The 21,994-nt window shown below is 37.2% G+C and overlaps 1 protein-coding gene across 3 annotated transcripts in view; it reads left to right on the top strand.

The window, feature by feature from the left end:
- The first annotated feature begins 240 nt into the window (after positions 1-240).
- Positions 241-21,994, top strand: part of LOC121425306 (leucine zipper putative tumor suppressor 2-like) — a 59,045-nt gene continuing 37,291 nt past the window's right edge. For 2 of the 3 annotated variants that reach the window (XM_041621334.1, XM_041621331.1), the window contains exon 1: positions 241-338. The gene's annotated coding sequence lies outside the window, so the exon portion shown is untranslated. Of the gene's footprint in view, positions 339-21,471; positions 21,838-21,994 lie in introns of those variants that run through there. The other variant, XM_041621332.1, reaches the window with a different exon arrangement.

Here is a 21,994-nt window from a genome sequence, read left to right as displayed (position 1 = left end):
GACGTGCGCGTTGATTCTTATCAGGGATAGGTCTATACAACTAGAAACAGTTTTTCGATGGGATTAAAAAAAAAGTGATGCGCGCCAGCTCCGGTCACGCAAGCATCTCGGCTCGCGAGGCGATAGCTCGACCCAAGCATCAACACAAGAACAGCACGGTAGGTTAAGCGGTAAATCAAATTCTCTAACCGTACTCACAACCTGGAGCTAGCTCGATGCGCGGAGTTAATTCGATTCCGAATCTCTCTAACGAAAGGGTGTGCTGCCGATCGAGGAAAGCCCGCTGTAAGTCTAGTCTTGCAACGTTCCAGAATCCTGTCTACTTTCAAGGTTTTTCAGTAAGTCATTTACGTCTGTAGGCCTAACTACATGTATTACCGTACAGTACCGGGGTATGTGTACCGTAGATTGATAGAATTTGGTCCGTTTGTGTTTATAGAATAATGTCAATGCATTATTTTGAAGAAGAATCGTGGTTTGCGATCCGATGACTGCACTGTACCGGTACAGCATGCAGTATTATTAAATACCAGAGCAATACAGGTGGTGGTGACTCTCCCTACTCTAGATCTCTAACTCGGAGTCGTACAGCAGTACTGGGCAGTGGGCACCCAATATTAAGAAGTCAGCTGCAGTCCTAGACAGCTGGCAGCCGTCTGTTTCGAGGAGTTTTTTAACATTTTTTTTTTATTTCTCCTCGTACACAGACGGCTCGCTATCGTGCAGCCACCATTAGGGGACTTGCAATGCAAAACCCCCCCGTCGGGGCTTCTCAATTTTTGTCTTTAATGAATAAAAATTTCGAAAATTATAGTGACCAGAGTGCAAATTTATATTCCCTCTTGGCATCAATTGCCAAAAAACGGAGAAAAATGAAGTTAAAAGGAACAAAAACAGTGACTTACCTCGGCTGTCGCGCAAATTCACTTCCCCGTTTTATCCGATCTTAAGTACATAAACATATGGCCATTGAGTCCCCTGTACAGATCGCGCTAGAACTTCGGTCTCTGTATTTGGTGAGTAAAGCCAATGAAGTTCAGCTGAACAACCAACAAAACAGAGACCGAAGCTTTTGGTCTACTGCAGTCCAAGCAAGGAGACTGTCACTGTGTTTGTTATATTCAGGGCCGCGGAACAGTTTTGAAAATGAAAGTAACTAATCATGGTAATGGGGGGGGGGTGAAGCCCCCCCCTGGTTCCACTGCCCCTGGCCTGAGTGAAAATGAATTATTCTTTTACAGAACAACTTAAGTGAGTAAAATTTCTGGTCTTTCCAATCAATGTATGAGTGTTTTCCTTTATAATAAGCTGATAAGAAAAAGACAGAATGATGACACCTTGAACATATATGGCATTTAATCATGTTAATTTTTGGACCTTCATCCTTATTTTAGTTTATAAAAAAGTTTAAATATTAAAAATGGATTTGAAACCTTTTCATATATTTTGATGTGTATTATGCAAAATATCTGCAAATAAAAGTATGAAACACAATATATTTTAAAAAGTCACAGTCTGTGACTTTACTACTACTAGAACAACCTCGATTATGATTCTCATTGTTTGTGCAATCATTTTTTTTACATCCACTTCATAGATTTGATGACAAAATCTGCACTTTAAGTCCTTGCAGTCTTTACATTGCAAAATTTTCATGAGAATTTCAATCTCTTTATCAAGTTCATGTACATGTAGTATTTATAATTTTGTAACTTAGTGTGGGCCTATCCACAGTCAATAGACCCTGGGGCCACTTACATTGACGAGTGGATGCCATGCGTGACCCTGGGGACCCAAAAAACACTAAAAGGGATGTCTTTTTCAAGATAGGGCATGTTATGTCCGTAACATATTAAGGGTGTCAAAACATTAAATCATGAAAAAAGGGCATCTATTTCGCTAGGAAAGCTAAATGTTTATGGTCAAATTTGCGAGGGTATAAAAAAGAATAAAGGATGTACTTTTTGCCAAGTCAACACTACGTGTTTAGTGTCCGATTTGCGCGAGGTGTGGGAGGTTGGGCCATACACCCAGTGATGTAGGTGAAGGTAAACCCAACGTCCGTGACATAACTAAAATATCGCTTGCCAAGGGTATCGATTTGATTCCAATATTTGTTAAGGGTATGGTTTCACACAAAAATGCTTGTTAAGGGATGCATTTTTAGAATATTTGTTTAGGGTGCTTTTCGAGACCCCATGGTCGCGCATGGTATCTACCCGTCAATGGAAGTGCCCCCCCTCCCGGGGAATAGACTTAACAGAGTGTCATAAACTCCAAAAAAAAATAGAAAAAAAAGATCACCTTAAATTACAGTGGCCTAAAGATCTAAAATGAAATGTGAATAATGTAATTTGCAAATCTGGGTTATCCTGCATGTTAATAGAGTCTAGGCAAGTCTTGGACATTTGTGTGCCCAAAATCTGTGTTGAGAGTGTCCTTGCGGCCTGCCCTTGAGGGTTTTTTCAGGATGATTCTCGCGGATGCTGTTCATCCTGTCCACTCTTAAGTGGCTGTGACCCATGGGGGGGGCACTGTGCAGTGATGATGCTTCAAGTCTAATTTCAGTATATCCATGTCACATGTTCCTTTAGTTGTGGAGGGATCTGTACAATCCCAATAAAAAAATGTGAAAAAAAGTTCAATAAACGTATTTGTGCAGATCTGCAAGACAAATCAAAGTCAAAATGGTATAAAAAAAAAAACATGCAAAATTTCAGGTGTTGTATGATAGGACCTCAAACTCAAAGCGCAATTTTCCCCAGTGAAATTCCTGAATCATACCTGTATGTGTAAAGTGTTTGGTGCACAGACATGGGAATGGGATAGTGGGGTTGATCCTAACCCCCCCCAAAAAAAAATGTATAAAAGAAAAGCGAGGAGAGAGGGAGAGAGATGGGGGAAGATAAATGTGTTGTTTATCAGCAATTCAAGCATTCTTGGGAAATGAGTAGCCTAATTCTATGTTGTAAACACCAAACACCATTTTTATGTAATGTGTGTGACTAATTGTATGTTTCTTATAGAAGTAAATTTGAAATCCATGTCCCTATAACTAATGATGCATTCACTTTGCAATACCCAGTTTCGTTCAATTGAGTCAATTCTTTCGTTAATATAATCCAATCCCATTTCAAGGCTGGCTATAAATACAGAAGTGCAAACTGAGTAGGCGGAATGTACCACTTCTGCATGGAGGTGCTTTTATGGCAGAGTGTTGGAGAATCTTTTGTGGTGTGAGGGGCTGTGTAAAAGGGGGAAGCAAACAAATGTTGACAGTGCGAAAATGGGTGAATTTTTCACAAATCAAAAGCTGCTTGGGAAGTGGAAAACAGGTCGTAATTACAGTGGAAGTAAATGGTCATTGTTGAGAAGGCCATTTCGTGAAGGCTTTCCCTTTTTTTTCTAATTTACGTAAGTTAGGCTCTCAATGAAACGGAGCCTTACCAGGGAATGATTTAATTATAGCATTGCAGTTAGCTGTGCAGTTTTACTTTTTTTAAGATATGAATGCCACACAAAATATTTTTAGGTTATAGGTTTTATGTATGACTGCCAAATTTCGATGAAATATTTCACCTCTGAGAGGCAATTATCAGTATTTGTAGAAATTGTCTCATTGTCCCTCAATATAAATTTCCAATAATTCTCACATATAGTGAGATTGCAAAGTAGAGTAGTAAGAATCCCAGCATACGATTTTTTTAAAGAGTACTTCCCCCCCCCCAAGAAAAAAATTTGAATACATTTAACCGCTTTCCCCTGTGAAAAATACTGTTTATTTTGCAGAAATGCATTTGGCTATAATACTAATTTATCAGAGATTTCAATCTTCCAAACCTGCTTTCAGAATTCAGAAGATTTGATTTTGAGACAAATGTCTGTCCCAACTGACTTCAGTGATTTATTTCCTCAACTATGTGTATGGCTTTGATAATATGCATAGTTCATGTCCTCTGACGAAGTATTAATATCATTCAGGAGTGTTGGTGGTGTGTGCAAAGCCACTTCAATGGTCTCATTATAGTGAGAGAAGTGGCAGATTACTGACTTTATGATCCGGGCCAACCATTGAAATCTATCCATGGGAAAATTCATCCGTAACCTCACCGACAATGGACCCTTTTGATAAAGCTCTCTTCATACTTGATGATGTTGTTCTCTTCGTGAATAGATTGGTTACAAGAAATCAAATTCCTTACCTCATTGTAATTCATCCTTGTAAATGTGTTTTTCCTGGATTTCCCAAGCTGATGATTATGCCATAAAAATTCACATTGGCCAAATTGATTTTAGTTTAATAGTATTTTTATTGCATCTTTCATAAATTATTCATTTCTTCAGTTGGGTTATCAAATGATTACAATTTTGAGGGATTTTGATGCTCCAGTATGTGAGTGCAATGCATATTGAAGGTTGTTAAATTTCTCAGTTGTTTATTTTTTTCAGCAGCCATTACCATTATCATTATGTGCTGGAATCTTGTCAAAGAAGTGCAGTATGAGTGGATCATGTTTGTGTAATTCTACTTAAAATGACCCACACCCCTTTTTAAGTTGATTTTATGGTGTTATTCAGTTACAGTTTTTATAACCTTGAATCACTCTCGTGTTTGCATTGATGTAATGTTATTGATGTTATATTATAGAGACTATTATTTCTAATCCATGAGTCATCAAACAAATTTCTTTTACTTTATACCACAAGGCACATTCATGCTCCCAAATTTCCCCTGGTCTTACAGTGGATACTATTACAGAGTTGATTTTCAGAGCTGACTTTCTTTGAAGGCTGTGAACACAGCAAAATTAATGTCTTTTTAATTGAAAGGTCTCTGTTGTTGAGACTGAAAGTGCAAATGACCTCATACTCTTCTCTTTACTTTTCTTTAATTATCGATGATGGTGATGATGATATTGATGATTATCATGATGATGAGAATGATAATGTAAATGATGCTGCTGTTCATGATGATGATGATATCGATGATAATATTGATGATGAAGATATTTATGTTGATGATGATATTGATGGTGATGATATTGATGATGATGATGAAATTGATGATGATGATGATATTGATGATGATGATGGTGCCGATGATATTGACGATGATGATATTGATGATGATGGTGATGCTGCTGTTCATGATGATTATGATTATGATGATGATGATGACGCTGCTGTTCATGATAATGTTGATGAAAACTGATGATAATCACTAAGTGGTGGTGATGTACATGTGCTGATGATAATTTTAACAATTAAAGAATTGTGTTAGAAGAGCATTTTCAAATCACTGAAAGATTCTTCAAACAGTTACCAGATAGCCTAGATTAATAGGTGTTGCTTCCAGTCATTCTTACATGTATATTCTGGACCATTGTGATTGAAGAGTAGAATTTAATGACTCACAGTTTAACCACCCGAAGTATTCATCCCCATGTGACAGTAAGGTGATGCATTTTACAACCACATGGTGAATTTACTCTATCCAGTTTACATTAATATTCAACCAGATTTTAAATGATTAAGGACTTACTGGGTCTCCAAAATAAGTTGCCCCCCCCCCTAATGATAATTTGACAACATTTGGAAACTACTGCATGTGTACTAGCCTGTTCTCTGGATTCTGAATGTTTCTCTTTGTTGACTTTTATGCAAAAGATGGCATTCACTAGAGGAAATTCAATGTTTGACTGAATTATCGCTAAATTTACTTCAGTGTATGGTCTATACCATGTTAAAGTATGTGTCTGAAAATGTTAGTTGAACAGTGTAGGCCTCTACTGTACTATTAGGAGAAAAAAATCAAAAAGGATCATTTAAGAATAATTTCCTCATTCTTTTAATTTATTACAATTTTTCAAATTCCTTGCTTATCAATGAATTCTGACAGAGACATTTCCATTACCACAGACAATACAAGGCAGCTTGCATTGTTATCATACAGTGGTAGTAATGCTGTTGTATTTCTAAGGATGATTTAAATAGGAAATATTGATTTGTGGTGTAATCAGTGGGTGGTGGATATGAGTAGCAGCTGCTCACCGTGGCGTCATAATAAAGTCATTGACAGTGACCATTGGCCAGTGGTCATGCAGGTTCCTAGAAATTGTGAAGGTGTATTGATTGGACATGGATCTTGTGGCTTGCTTTTTCTTTCTCAGACACATATTATTTTATTGGAATTTATTGGTGTTGAATCATTGACATGGAAATGCCAGATGTAATAGAAAAAATATCTTGAAATACTGCACTCAGTGAAATGTCATTGCAGCTATCATTTGATTATTGTCACAAATATGATACCAGTATCAAGTGCAGTAGAGTTAGCAATTATAGTAGCTGCACTTTATAAATGGAAAATGTTATTATTATAAATAGTAATTACCACTTTTCTACTGGAATGTGATGATCACTTCTATCAGAGTGGTCTTAGCAGAGCAATTAATTCAGGCTAAAGTTCAGATAGGCCTACCCAATTACACCTGGGTAGAGAATCAAGATTGGCAAAGAATGCCAACTACTTTACTTTAAATATTGATATAAATTATGAATTCAATTAAATTTAAAGGATCCCTTGCCCCACTCCATTGTAATATATGTAGCCTACAACCTGTGATGGAATGTTCTCTTATTCTGTAGGCTAAGACACTGTTCTCACTACTTTTTTTAAACTGGTTTTACTGGAATCCGGTCCAGGAAACTAGTTTTGAAGATCGCTTTGCAAGCGTTCCCATTTGATCACCCAAAAGTGGTTTTCAAAATCTCTTCATGTATAAAAGCGATCTTGTTGCTTTGGGAATGCTCTCAGAGGGTGACACATTTCGTGCGAAATTCGAAACCGCATCGTAAGTAATTTACACACAGTGTGTAGAGTAGCGCGCTCAAAATGTGCGAAGATTACTTCCCAAAGAACGGTTGTGTCCTCGCTTACGCTAAAACCAGTTTGACGAGGCAAAGCAATCTTGAAAACTACATCACGAGGTGGTTTTATAAACCTGTTTGGAAGATCGCCACTTTATGCCTAAATATACATGTAGGTCCAGTACCCTTGTTAAATGTAAAGTACATGTATGTGTAGTAGAGATGGTCAGGTCCATTACATCAAATGCTCATACACGGAACTTGTTAATGATCTTGCAAAGCTTATGTAAATACAGGAGATAAAAGAAGCTTGCTCAATTTGTAGATTTATATTCTGGTATAACCCAGGTCTGAAACCAAAGTTGATTTGAAAATACCCTTTTTAAAAAGATAATTTTCTTTATTTTTTGCATGGTGATTATTAAAGTCAGTCTTTTTTATAGAAGCAAGGTGAACTAAACCAAACAAGAATTGTTTGAATAAGTCAACTACATGTAGTCCAGTCATATTACAGGCCTCTATTCATTATTATTTAATTGACTCTGACATAAATAGTTAATCCAGTCATTCCAGCTTTGTGCGGTTTAGAGGCCTACTATTACACATGCATGTTTAAAGAATTTTAATAATAGATTAATGACAAAGCCTTGAACTTTTCAAAGTATAGCTCTTTATAAATACCTCAGCTCCATGCTTTGGTTCAACACACATGTATCCATCAACTGACAAGTACAGTGGTCAGCCAGGCTGGATTTTATGTCATTATGCCTGGATCATTAGATTTAGGCCAGATCAATTTCCAGATAAGCTAGAATTATACTATAGAAATATTGCTTGGTACTACTTGATGTCATATTCATGTATGTGTTGTTGGTCTATTTTGTGGGTTGGATTTTAGAAATCGGAAAAAGGGGAATGCTGACCATATACATGTACCTATTTCAAGGATTTGAACAAATTCATTTTCTAACTTGAACATGAACAACAGCCGATTCATATGTACTCCCATGAGTTCTATCTTTAAATCTGTTACTGTTACCCTGTTTATGTGATCGGTTTTTGGTTCCGAACCAAAAGCCGATGCATAATTGGCTTTTGGTTTATCTTGCACCGCGTTTACATGCTGCATCAGCTCCAGTTGAGAATCGGCTTTTGGGGCAAAAACCTGAAATGATCCGCGCACCAACAATATATGTCATAATAAAGACAACGCTGGATCCGTGCGCTTACAAGTATGTCATAATGGTAAAGTAAATGAAATGCGCGCCAATTGCCGATGGAGAATCTGCTTTCAGTTTACATGTAGTAAAAAATCAGATTCTGCATTGGCTCGTGGTTCTGAACCTACTACTTTGGTCGTACAAAATTGGCGATGCAAGTTCATCGCGTTTACACACAACAAAAAAGCCTATTCTGCATCGCCTCGTGGTTCGAGCCGATGCAAAAGCCGACCACATGTAATCATGTTTTCCTTTGAGCTCTCGTCTCCTGCATTCTGAAGACAATGTTCTTCTTTATCCTGCGGGTGTGTCTCACAAAGCCAACCATCGGCGATTTTCATTATCAAATCTGCTCTCAGCCAGTCAGCTGAAAGGATTTCAAAAGTTATGACATTTGTCAGATTTCCTGGATGACTGGGGGATACCATTAGTTTTTATTTCCAGAATCAAACCATCAGGGTGGTTTTCCAATTCTTTTGGGGTAGTTGTTTCCTCCAACCAAAAAGGGAAGCATGCAGATTGAGGTCAAATTTTGAGCATAGGGGTGAGAGGGTTATCCTCCTGAAAGCTAATTGCTGTATTCCAAAGCAGCTGTAAGGTCAGAGGACAAAGATGAAAAAGATGGTAAACGTTTGTAGCCGATTGTGGTTTTGATTCAGATCTGTATAGCCTAGGTAGGGGATTTTTATTATTTTTTTCCATCGCAGTATGGCCGTCTGCACCATCGCGAGTTTTCAAATTATTTCTGATCCGCCAAATTATTCCGATCTGAACAATCTTGAGATTATATGCAACATGAAGACGCAGTTATCCGTTAGTTCGTAGGATTAATCTCGAGATTGCTATCCCAAGTCAACTTGGGATTATTTGCAAAATAGCGCGTATTTTATGAATTATCATGCTAATTCGTAGGTGCAGACGCACTCTGGATTATTTATTCACCATAATGCATCGATGACTTGCTCGAGCAGGAATCGCTCTTCTTGCGATGGTGGAGACGGGGTTTCTTGAATCTCGAGATTAATCGTGAAGAGGGCCAATCGGGCTAAAATCTCGAGATTGAGCAAACTCAGGATAGTGCAGCACTGCCTGAAGTAATGGTTACAGAACATATTTTTTTTAAGGGGGTGGCTTCCCTCTGTCTTTATTTTATTAAGCAGGAGTTTCTGCATTTTATTCATAAATCAATAACATGTGAAAAATTTAATACAATAAACAATGGCATTACATAAGTACATGTTTGCATGACAATCAAAAAGATAAGACTGAAAACTGCATAAATAAAGCATGTAAAATAGTTGGATAAAAATACTGGAATTGATAAAACCATTTAAAATGGATATGTCGATCTAAGAAAAAATTATACAAGCCCTCCCTTTATAAACCATAAACCAAATTTGATGCACATCTTTCCATGGGTCCATGGTAGGCCTAAAGCTATTAGCCCAATCCTCTTCCCTTTGAAGTACTTACAAATACATTCAGTCTGCATTGTACCATAATTTAAATTAGGCATATTGACTTCTGGTAGGTAGTTCCTTTGGGTTTTAATTCGCCAAATTCATGCTTTATTGCTTCCTTTTATTGATAATGACAACAAAGCACACAGTTTTAATCAGGGATTACCTAATCAATTAATTCCTGCGTGTACATGTAACCTCCATTGTATTGTAATCAATAATGATACATTCCAATCAGACAGTATTCTTGACTTGTCTGGTTTATCATCATCTATCAACTCTGCCTTTGAAGAGATTTGTCAATCATTTGATTAATCAATAATGGCTACATTCCTTTTCCCAAGAAGTCATTACTTTTCATACTTTTTTTGGGAAATAAATTCATGAAGAGCTGCTACATGTACCTGTATTGCAGAATTGCCTACTGTTCCGAACCATGTCTGAACTTTAGAGGTTGCTGAATATTGAAGGTTCAATATTTGATTTCTACCTCAAGTCATCTGTGTCCATGACTCCTCGAACCCATGATGGCAGCTTGCCTTGTGCATGTCATTTAAATTATTATCAGTTTGCCATGCACCTTCTAAATTTCCTTGAATATAAATTTGCTTGAATAAAGATAGGTCAATAACTGCAATAAAAAAACAACAACAGATGTCAGGCCTATTTGATAATTAATTATTATGCTATATGCAATTACTGTGGAGCACTTTAAAGGACAAATCCACCCCAACAAAAACTTGATTTGAATAAAAAAGAGAAAAATTCAACAAGCATGATACTGAAAATTTCATCAAAATCGGATGTGAAATAAGAAAGTTATGACATTTCAAAGTTTTGCTTATTTTTAACAAAATAGTTACATGAATGAGCCAGTTACATCCAAATGAGAGAGTCGATGACATCACTCACTCACTATTTCTTTTGTATTTTATTATGTGAAATATGAAATATTTTTATTTTCTCCCTACTCGTCATTGTCATGTGAAATGAAGTTTCATTCCTCCCTGAACGGGTGGAATTCCATTATTTTAACATTTTGTGCTTCAGGCAAGGAGGTCCTAATTGTCAAATTCGTAAAAATTGAAATATTGTATAATTCAAACAATAAAATACAAAAGAAATAGTGAGTGACATCATCGACTCTCTCATTTGGATGTATTGACTCGTTCATATTCCTATTTTGTGAAAAATGAGCATAACTTTGAAATGTCATAACTTATTTTACATCCGATTTTGATGAAATTTTCAGCATTGTGCTTGTCTGATTTTTCTCTATTGATTCAAATCAACATTTTTCTGAGGTGGACTTGACCTTAAATAGAGGCTTCTGATCATGGAGGTAGAGACATACATCCCAGGGGTCCACTTCCATTGACAAGTGGATACTAGGCACGACCAAACAAACGTGTCAAAAGGCTCTCTTTTTCAAGATTGGGCATGTTACGTACGTAACGTAATGAGGGTGTCAAAAACACTATAAAATACTGAAAAAAGGGTATATATTTCGCTAGGAAAGCAACATGTTTATGGTTGAATTTGTGAGTGTATAAAAAAGACAAATTTATGCTTTATAAAGGATGTACTTTTTTTAGAGTCCAATTTGAGCGAGATATGGGAGTTGGGGCAGTACTAAGCCCAATAAAAGTAAAGATGAAGCTAGCTCCGTGATCAGGTCCATGATGTAATTAAAATAATCCTGTAGGCCTACTTGTTAAGGGCCCAATTCAGGGAATACTTGTCAAGGGTACCATTTTGTTTCCAGTACTTGTTAAGGGTAGGGTTTCACTCGCCAATATGTGTTAAAGGTCAAGTCCACCCCAGAAAAAATGTTGATTTGAATAAATAGAGAAAAATCAAAATAACAGAATGCTGAAAATTTCATCAAAATCGGATGTAAAATAAGAAAGTTCTATCATTTTAAATTTTCGCTTATTTTTCACAAAACAGTGATCTGCACAATTTAGTCACATGCAAATGAGAGAATGGATGATGTCCTTCACTCACTATTTCTTTTGTTTTTTTAATTGTTTGAATTACAATATTTCATTTTTTACAGATTTGACAATAAGGACCAACTTGACTGTACCATATATTATTAAACAATGTTAATTCCAAATGTTCAGGGAGAAATTAATCGTTGTTTCACTTGACAATGAGGGGAAAATTGGAATATTTCATATTTCATATACATGTAACAAAATACAAAAGAAATAGTGAGTGAGTGACGTCACCAGCCTCCTCATTTGCATACCGACCAGGATGTGCATGTAACTGTTTTGTCAAATTAAGTGAAACTTTAAGATGTCATAACTTTCTTATTTTACATCCGATTTTGATGAAATTTTCAGTGTTTATTATGCTTGTTGGATTTTTCTCTTTTTATTCAAATCAAATTTTTGTTGGAGTGAACTTGTCCTTTAAGGGGTGCATTTTCAGAATATGGAAAATATTTGTTTAGGGTGCTTTTCGAAACCCCATGGTCGCGCCTGGTATCCACTCATCAATGGAAGTGCCCCCCCCCCCCCATACATTGAGCAGCCTAACCCATTTTCACACCTTACCATTTTGTCATGTATCAACAGAAAATTTCACTTTCACCCACATTCCATTTACTGCAGGGAGTCCCGATAGCCTTCACACATAGTACTTCATTGTCCCCTGAAGGGCAAATTACATCATTATAAATTATGCACAGTTTAGATGTAGGCCTAAGTGTTGCTCCGATAAGTGCAAACTGTATGCAAGTACATGTAATGTCTATGTCGGGTTAATACAGAGAGAACTTTACATGTACATATGCCTATTGTAATTATTTGTTTATACATTTCATGATATAAATGCCCTCTGTTATATACCCTTATGACATGTGTGCCTTATGATAATGTATTTTAATGCTTAAATGAAATATGTAGGGCCTACATACAGTCCTACATGTACATACACCTGTAATGTGCTCTATAATGGAACAACAATTCCCTGATGTGGGTATCAATAGATAAAGAGAAATTGTTTATCTCAATATGTGGTAGTGGTAGGCCTATATTAGTTTCATCATGGAGGTAGATGGTTTCATGCATTTGTGAATGCAGACTGCGTGTGGAGTACATACATGTAATTCTAAAGGTTGTGGAGTACATGCAATTCTTAAGAGGACCAATATTTAGACTATTAGACTTGATCTGCATTCGATCTCATCTTGGAATTCATGAATGAGATTCTCATCACAAATGGCAGTCCTAAATATAGGCACTATGTATAGGATAATTAAAAACCCTTCAACTCTATTAACACATGAGAAAATAAGCAGAAAAAAGAATTGAATTAAAAAATTTCAGGTTTGGGTTTATCGTCATCCCTCTCTGGCATTTCTGTGGTTCTGATCCCTCGTAATTCCCATCCCAACCCCTTGTTGCAAACTCAACATTGAAATAAAAACGAATCCAAATGCTATTGTGACTTTTCTGTGCCTTTTCATGCAAAAGATCAAAGGGATTCGGCTCGGAAGATGGGTTAGAATGGGACTTCAGAGATCCCTCAATTGTTTGTCAAGTGATTGCTACCATACCTTGCTAAATAGTGGAATTAAATCGGAGTATTGAGCATTCTCGGCTGTCATTGTTTGGTTTGGGGAGGGGAAAGGGGTTGAGCTCATAGGGAGAGAAGGGTGTGTGATTTGTGTATTGTACTTTGCGGATTCAATTTGGATAGGAACCATGGTATTGGCGGCTCCGTAAACAAAGCAAATTGACACTTGAGTGGCAAATGGAGATTTGCATCATTACATTGGTTTCCCTATGTTGAAGAATCGCATCCGAAGAGCTGACATACATTACAGTAGTTTTAAACTCTGATCTCTGCATAGAAGTAGCATGGAGTAGCTACATGGAAGTATTGGACAAGAAAGTAAAGTTCTTAGAACTGAAGAGTGTCACCCTCGATGGTCATCTTCAAGGGCATCCAATCAATGCTTTATCATGAAAAAATAACATTTCGAGAAATTGAGGAGCCCCTATTCAGGTATATGATAAAAAAAGCAGTAGAAGTGCCAACATTGAAATTCATTTTGTAAACCTGGCATACTGCCTGGAAAAATGAAATGAAATGATCTCTGAAAAAATAGAGGTTCTACTTTCATACCATAAGAGGACCCTGTTTTTCCTGCTAAATTATTTCAAAAAACCCACCTAATACACTGTAGGCCCAGGGATATGCAACAACATATCCCTGGTAGGCCTATATTCGGCATGGAAATCAAATCAGTAGGCCCTACTTTATATCAGATCAGTTTTTCATCCTAAGGTTTCATTTTAATTTTGATATGAAAGAATGAATAATGCAATTTAGCTTGCGAATCCCACATTTCTTCAACTTGACTCAAGCGATTTCTTTGGTTTACCGAAATTCCATCCCTGGATCTAATTTGGGTCGCTGATAGATGTCCTGGCAAGGGTCTTCTTTAACGTAATAGGGATCAGCCACCAGACTGTCTTCGATGAAACATGGCGACAAGGGCGTAAGGTTGACCTGGTAAATTGGAAGATTGGATGATGGGCTCCTTCCATCCATTAGGGCAAATTGGAAGAATTATCTATGGGGTAGAATGAAGTGAAATCAAATGGAGAGAGCAAACACGGATATGCTACATGTGGGACCACATAATGCAATTCTGTGCTCCTTGATGCGATCAGTACTTCACAAGATCGGACCTCCACACCCTGTCTGAAGCAGATTTGCTGTAGATTTTTTTTGAAAATTAAGCATTTTAGAAAGAGTCAATCCGAGGGAATTTTTGTTGTGGAAGCGTTCAAAATCAAACATAATATCATTTGAATTTTTACAATTATGTATTTTTGGAAGGCATGATATTCTGAAATAATTTTTTTCAGATTTTAAAAAGATTTTTTTTATGTGACATCCTTTGCCCAAGAACATTCTCATGCTGTGTTTTACTGCTTTTTTAAAGTCAAATGGTAAGGCTATCATGCAGACTCACCTTGAAAAATCACTTGATTTCTTTACTATGCAAAAGCTTTTAATTCCGACCAGGGCGTCTCAGACTTCGGCAGGGACTTATCCACCCCTGGCTACTTTTTAGATTTTTTTTTCAGAGGGGAATATCATCCCTGTTTTGGGGTAAGAAATCACATTAATTATGAACTGATTGCACCTTCAGAGGTTTAGGCCTATGTGATATTACCATTATTTTCATTCTCAATTCATGGTTCTGGATTATTTAGGCTCAAACTAACAAATAATTAGATGAGTAATACTATTTCCGTTAACTATTCAAAAATAATCCGGTTCATAGACAGACAAGGTTATACTATAGTCTATAAAATGTATAACATGAAACCGACATGTAGTCCTATACCATAAAGGCCAATAAAAGTCTCAACATGTGGGACAGTTTTCATTTGGCAATTATGTTATAGAGATTTCCTACTAAAATGGATTATTTCTTGTTCAATGTTTCGTTTGTGATATGATTGTTCCGAAGTACTGACAGAGGTCATCCTTACTATTCCCTCAGCTCTCCTTGTCTTTTTCTACAATACATATTCTATATGAGTACCCTGTAATTTGAAGGCAGCCAAATTACGATGCAGCCATTACCAATAAATAATCACTCAAAAGTTACAGAATGCATATGTCATAACATGATAAAATGCCCAGCCAACAATGAACAGGGATTGGAAGTAGGTATTGAAGACCTTGGATGGAAGATGAATAAAAATCACTCTGTCTACTGGCAACCCCCACCTGCCGCCAAAACCCACAAAACCCTTGAGCTGGTCATGCAAGCCTGGTTCTATTATCCAAACCAACTCGGTGGATAAAGGCACAAAGCGCATCATGTAGCTAACTGATTTCCGCTTCTTGCAGATTTACATGTATAATGTACAACGCCTAAGAATTTGAAGTCGGACTACAAATATTAAAACTTCTTGTATTACAGAAGGGACTCGAGAACAGTGTGAAGGAATTTTCTTTTTATTTAAATCTAGAATTTAATATCGTCAATCACATTTTACCTGTGAATGTTTGTCATCTATCAAATCATTTCGGTTCATATTTCACCACTGCAATATACCAACACCCAACCTTAGCTCCCCCCCACAAAAATGATATTGATAATGATAGGAATTTATATAGCGCCATCTATCTAGAAATAATCTATTCTGAGGCGAGTTGTTATTACCCCGGCTTTAGCTCGAGCTGCCGTTCAATGCATTCAAGGAATTAATCCTGCCGGGTACCCATTCACCTCGCCTGGGTTGAGTGCAGCACAATGGGGGTAAATTTCTTGCTGAAGGAAAACATGCCATCGCTGGGATTCGAACCCACGTCCCTCTGATCGAAAGACAAAAGTCTAGACCACGGCACCCCCACAGTCTTATCAATCTAATCCTTATCAATCATAGACTTTACTTTTTAGAAACAAATATTAACTGCTATTGTAGGCTGTATTACAGAAGGGACTTATAACAGATGTACATGTATTTTTGTTTAAACTAAAAAATAGTACTGATCATGTTTGTTTGGTAGATGTTTGCCTGTATAATTTCAGACGATTTTAGTTCATATTTTACCACCACAATACAAAATTGTCTGCCCAAACCAACGCTCAATATCCCACCACCACCGCCTAAATTGTAGATTTTTTTAAAAGAATGTTTAAGAAATAATTAATCACTGTGTTATATATAGTTGGCATTAATCCTCTTCTACATGATTACAGACTAGAAATTGTTAAAAACATTGGTTGGTAAATTAGCAAAAGAAGATATCAAAATAAAATTATCAGATTCAGATCATTGTTTGTCCTCAGCAAAACGACCCGTAACGCCTACCTGTGTATTTCTGTTGGGGAATCCAGCCTTAGTCATAAAATAAAAATGTATTACAGAATGGTAGAAGTTTGAAAGAAATTGGAGAAGCAATGAGAAAGTTATGGCTGCTTTAAAATTGAGATCCCTAAATTTCAAATTGGCAACTGGGTAAGTAAATTATGACAGGGGGCAAGGACAACTGTCCCATAGGCCATGTACTTAATTATCAGGGATTTGTGGTTTTCTCCAAGTACCTATTCACATGGGGCAGTTATTTCAATAGGGCTGTCTGCACCAGCCCGAGTTTTCAAATTAGCACGCTATTTCAAATCCGGCAAATTATCCCGATCTGAACAATCTCGAGATTATTTGTAATGGAGACACAATCAGCAGGATAGTAGCTGGATTAATCTTGAGATTGCAATCCCAAGTCAACTTAGGATCATTTGAAAATAGCATGCTATTTACAAATTATCCCGCTAATTCGCAGGTGCAGACGCACTCAGGATTATTCATCCACGGTGTCAAACCATAATGCATCGATTCCTTGCTCGAGCATGAAATGCTTTTCTTGCGCTGGTGGAGATGGGGTTTCTTGAATGTTAAGATTAATCTCAGAGGGCCGATCGGTCTAAAATCTCAAGAAAGAGCAAACACGTGCTGGTGCAGCACAGCCTTATATAACCCAGGTAGTGTATTATTTCATTTCCTCATGAAAGAAAAATACTATTTGAAGTAAAACTTTAAAAAAAGACATTTTTGCCATTATATGTATTGGAGCATGTAGGGTCCATGATTGGAGTACATGGAAGAGTAGTCCTTGCCTCACATCACTGTGACATCACATATGAGACCACTTTGAAGTCTCCATTGGTATAGTTATTACCAATTTTTACAACTTTTAAGAATTAAGAATTTTCTTATTGTTTATCCGATATTGTTCAATATTTCACCTATGAACTTGTCTGATTTGTATTTTTCCTCTATTTATTTGGGTTGGGTTCCCCTTTATTAATAGGCATTAAATAAATAGGCCTAAATTTTCAGACACTACCACATGAAATTAATTCCATCCTATTTCTATAACTAGTATGTACAGGTTCCCTTTTTTGGAGTAGTTATGTGAAAATAAACATTCATCTGCCATAGGCATGCACTGTTTACACTGATTGAAGATTTTTGTGGTAAAAGCCAACAAGATTCTATTGACACAAATGACCAAACCAAATGTTTTGCTCGCGGTCTACCAGAAATCATAGTGTTCGATTGTCACCTCTATTGAGTGGGTGGTTATGGGTACCTGGACCTCGAAAATGGCGGGTAATTTTGGAGCAGAATTCATTCATAGTTCTCCACCTACTTTTATTCAACCTTTGTTCAGTAATCTTTGCTGGCAGACTGAGTATTGTAGACCTTGATCACTGTTGAATTTTCATTTTGCAAAAGAAATAAAAGATGATAATTTTTTTATTTTTATTTTGATTTGTCATTCTGCTCATTAGAAAAAGAGCAACAAATATTGACAATTTGAACGAAAATGAAGTGAAGACCAATCTCAAAGTAAAAGACCCTATATTCATTATAATTTTTATTAAAGCTAGTTTTACTGGAAAACGGTTCAGGAAACCAGTTTGGAATATAGTTTTTTAGCGTTCCCTCCTGATCACCCGGAGGTGATTTTCAAAATCACTTCACATAAAGCGGTCTTGTTGCTACAGGAATGCTTTCAGTGAGGAATTAAATATGTTATACGCAAAATAATTATACACAGTGCTTGGAGTAGCATGCTCAAAATAGGTCAAGATCGCTTCCTGAAGAATGGTTGTGTCCTTACGCTTAAACCAGTTTAACAAGGCACAGCAATCTTGAAACTAAATTGCGAGGTGGTTATCCAAACCGGTTTGGAAGATGGCTTCCAAGACTGCTTTGACCGTTCACATTAAACTAGTTTCCAGTATTAGTTTTAGGATGGTTATGAGAACAGGGTCTAATAGGCAATAAGCATTTGGCTTTGAACGTGATTTTTGCTACCTTATGTTGGGAATAGCTTTAATACCAATGACAATTAAATTTTTCATAGGCCTACATACATATATTCACTTTCATTTATGTAATTTTTTCAGAGCAATTTTGAGATGTATAAGTTCCACATCACATCTTGTGACTTTCAAGCAACTATATGAATTCATAAAACTTTTATTTGAGTTGAATGAAATAAAAATTGTGTCACTTGTTTTCTCCACTGTTGGCATGAGTTGCTTGCTTTTTATATTCTATTGAAAATGATTGAAAGATCTATTTTTCATGGGTACATTGTCATTTACAATTTCAAGGGGAAACTTATAGTTGACTAGGGGAATACAGAATCACAAATGATTGGTGAGTAGTTAAAGGCAATGAATAAAAGTAATAAAAACTGCTTCCTAATGGCTTTGTACAACAGGGGCAATTCAAATTTATAGAGAGCAATTCATGGCACAGAATAGTTATGGTGTTCAAGTTTATGACAGTTGACCAGATTGTGAATTTTGATAGGGGGAAAGGGAGCTTTGATAGGCAGGAGGCACTTCTCTTTATTTTACAAATTTCTAGTTACTATTGTCTGTTAAAATTGAGTTAAAATAATTTTTTGATGAAACTTTTCTTAAACTGTTCCTCTCATTTTACTCTTTCCAATAAGATTGCTTCTCTTGGGTTTTGGTTTCCTTTTATGAGATAAAAGGGACATGAATATGTTTGAAATTATGAAGGCTCACAAGGGGGAAACTTCAAGTTAGAATTTGCATGTGGGAAGTGTTACCCATTAATTCATATGCATTGAACTTCATGTTCCCGCATGGATGTAGTTTCATATGAAAACTTTTGTTTGCTTTCAGACTCCCTGAACGGGACCCACCCTTTCTGTAGTGGGTCTTGAAAGGCACTTTTTATCACTTGAACTTTAAGGTGAAAGCTAGGGGGTCATGCAAGGTCACCAAACCTGTACTCTTGACACTGTGTAATGACAAACACATGCACCAACTCGGGTTTCGGTTTAAACTCTTCATGAATATAAAGACCTGGGGGCGATATACAGCAGACTGTGTATAAATAAATTTTGTATAATTGGGGAGTAATAATGTACACGGTTCTATAGAGGCTTGGCGACGGATACACATGCAGGCTCTCCTTTATTCACCTCACTTTTATAAACAGAATCGAGAAAGGTTGTTATGATTCTAAACTTCATTTCCAATGAAATAACGTACATCTGTGTTGAGTGATACCCAAATTGGCTAAAATAACTTGCAACAGAGATTTATATGCCTGCTATTCAATTTTAGACATTTTATAAGTGGGGTTTAGGGGTTTGTTGTGAGATATACATGTAGGCAAAATATGTTACTTCTACAATGTATGGACACTGATTTGTTCGAGTCATTGAATTTTTGTGTTGTGGCCCAGTGGATTAGTCTTCTGACTTTGAAACAGAGGGCCGTCGGTTCGAATCCTAGCCATGGTGTAATTTCCTTCAGGGAGAAATTTATCCACATTGTGGGGCACTCAACACAAGTGAGGTAAATGGGTACCCGGCAGGATTAATTCCTTGAATGCATGAATGCTGAAAGGCAGCTTGAGCTAAAGACGGGGTAATACGAGTAATAACAACGTGCCTCGGAATAGAATATTTCTAGATAGATGGGGTAGGGACAGTGATTTTCCGTTTCAAAAAATTGCCTTTTCCGTTTCAGAAAATCTTAAATTCCGTTTCGGCATGTCAGAAAACGGAAATTCTGTTTCCCCATAGACTTTGTACACACAGAAAAGTGACAATTCCGTTTACCCATCCGGTAGCAATAACAGAAGTTAACGCTCGCGGTGGTCAAAATTTGGATCTGTCACTGTACCAACAACGCAGTAGAATCCACTCTAATCGGATCTATGCGGGCACAAAAAATATTTTGACACGTATATCTAACATGAATACATCCTCACCTTTCACATTTCTAGCATTATTTCACTGTTGAATGAACTTTTATAGATAATTTTGGGGGGGTTTGGACATCGTTTCGAGCAGTCAACGATTTCATTCTATCCGCCATTTTGGATTTCAAGATCGTGCTGTACATTTTCAAACGTAGAGGGCAGCAAAACACGACCTGCATGTGAATGTTTTCGATACGGCCGATCGACCGTACCCTGCCAGAGCGGCCGGGAAGGACCGGGGGGCGAGGGGTACGATCGGGTGTGAAGGAGTGAAGAGCAGTCACGATGTGTTGATTTTGTTGTGATTGTGGTGAAGTGAGATCGTGTTTTGTGAGGTTTTGTGGCCATTTAATATTCGTATTTTGGTGAGATTTTGGAGTAATTTATGTTGATATTCTGTGTATTTTGACGAAAAATATGTTTTCCGTGATTTACCGTTTGAAATGCCACTTCCTGTTTCAAAAGGCCATTTCCGTGAATTCCGTCCGTTTTCCGCGATCGCGGAAAATCACTGTCCCTAATGGGGCTACATTATCATTATGACCAAAAATTTTCTTAAATTATATTATGTTGAATTTCTAAGTTTATGACAAATAAAACTCTTGATTATAATATCCCTGGTCCCTCCTTAGGACTAAAGTTTCTTTTCCAATTCATTCACAGTGAATAGGCATACTACATACAGGGCATTTGGCCCCAGTCCATGATATAATTGCCCCTTTATTTTTTGCACCTTCTCTTTTAATAATCGACCCCAGGCCCTACTTACTAAAAATGTTGGCCCTACATCCCAATTTAACCCCTGCAAAATACCCTTGTCCACTGTGAATACCCTTATCACACTCTCCCAAATACCCCATGTTCTCATGAATGAAGGCCTTATCACACCCCTTGAATACTCCCATGTTCCCCCTTCCACCTGCTTTGACACCTCTTCATGAAATCTTATGCCTTCCGAGCCCCCCATCGTGACCCATCCCCCTCGGACCCACCAGCTCATGCTTTTCCCATATAAACCTTACTGCTTTCGTCCTCCACCAATTGTCAACCATAAGCAGCCCGACTGTATCATCATACATGTGTGCCTCCCTCTCCCCTGCGCTGCTTGAATGAAGCACAACATTATATGGCTGCATGCGCCTGTAGTGTAAAGCAATGACACTGGTCCAATAGTTCCCCAGAGTGACACCTACATGCTGGAGCTTGAAGTACGGTGCATTGTCTCCATAACAGAACACCTCTTGTTGTCACAAAGCGCTTCCAGCACTCTTTGGACTCGGAAAAGTTTACTTTGGAATTTAACCCTTCTTCCCATTTTTGTGTCAATTCAATCCAGACTTGACCACTTGACAGGGTTTTGATTTTTTGGCCCTCACTGGACGAGCTCTGTGGTTTTGTCCACTTAGTACAACCTTCACTGTTCATTTCACTCCGAGCCTGTGTTGATTTCAAAGCTCAGATCTGCATTGTATTGTTTGTATACTTGAGGTGAGAAAAGAAAAACCTGAATAAGGCATTCACTGCACTGCTTTATTATGTTTTATATAGAGTTCTGGAACAGTACTCCCCCTTTTATTATTCTTTATAAAAGTTCTTACTCATCAAATAACCATCTTAACTCCATTTTTCTGTTCTATTCCATATT

The sequence above is a fragment of the Lytechinus variegatus genome, chromosome 12 (assembly GCF_018143015.1).
Source record: "Lytechinus variegatus isolate NC3 chromosome 12, Lvar_3.0, whole genome shotgun sequence".
Classification (NCBI taxonomy): domain Eukaryota; kingdom Metazoa; phylum Echinodermata; class Echinoidea; order Temnopleuroida; family Toxopneustidae; genus Lytechinus; species Lytechinus variegatus.
Note: the sequence above shows the minus strand (reverse complement) of the source record. Positions and strands in the feature narration are given on the sequence as shown.